Genomic DNA, 206 nt, shown 5'->3' on the forward strand with positions numbered 1-206 from the left:
CCCCTCATATATATAGGCTCCCCTAGGGGGGGCGGCCCTAGGAGATGAGATCTCCTAGGGGGGCGGCGGCCAGGGCTGAAGTGGCCCCCAAGGCAAGGTGGGGCGCCCCCCCCCCACCCCTAGGGTTTCAACCCTAGGCGCATGGGGTGGGCCTAGGGGGTGCACGAGCCCACTATGGGCTGGTTCCCCTGCCCAATTTGGCCCAT

This window comes from Triticum dicoccoides, chromosome 3A (assembly GCF_002162155.2).
Source record: "Triticum dicoccoides isolate Atlit2015 ecotype Zavitan chromosome 3A, WEW_v2.0, whole genome shotgun sequence".
Classification (NCBI taxonomy): Eukaryota; Viridiplantae; Streptophyta; class Magnoliopsida; order Poales; family Poaceae; genus Triticum; species Triticum dicoccoides.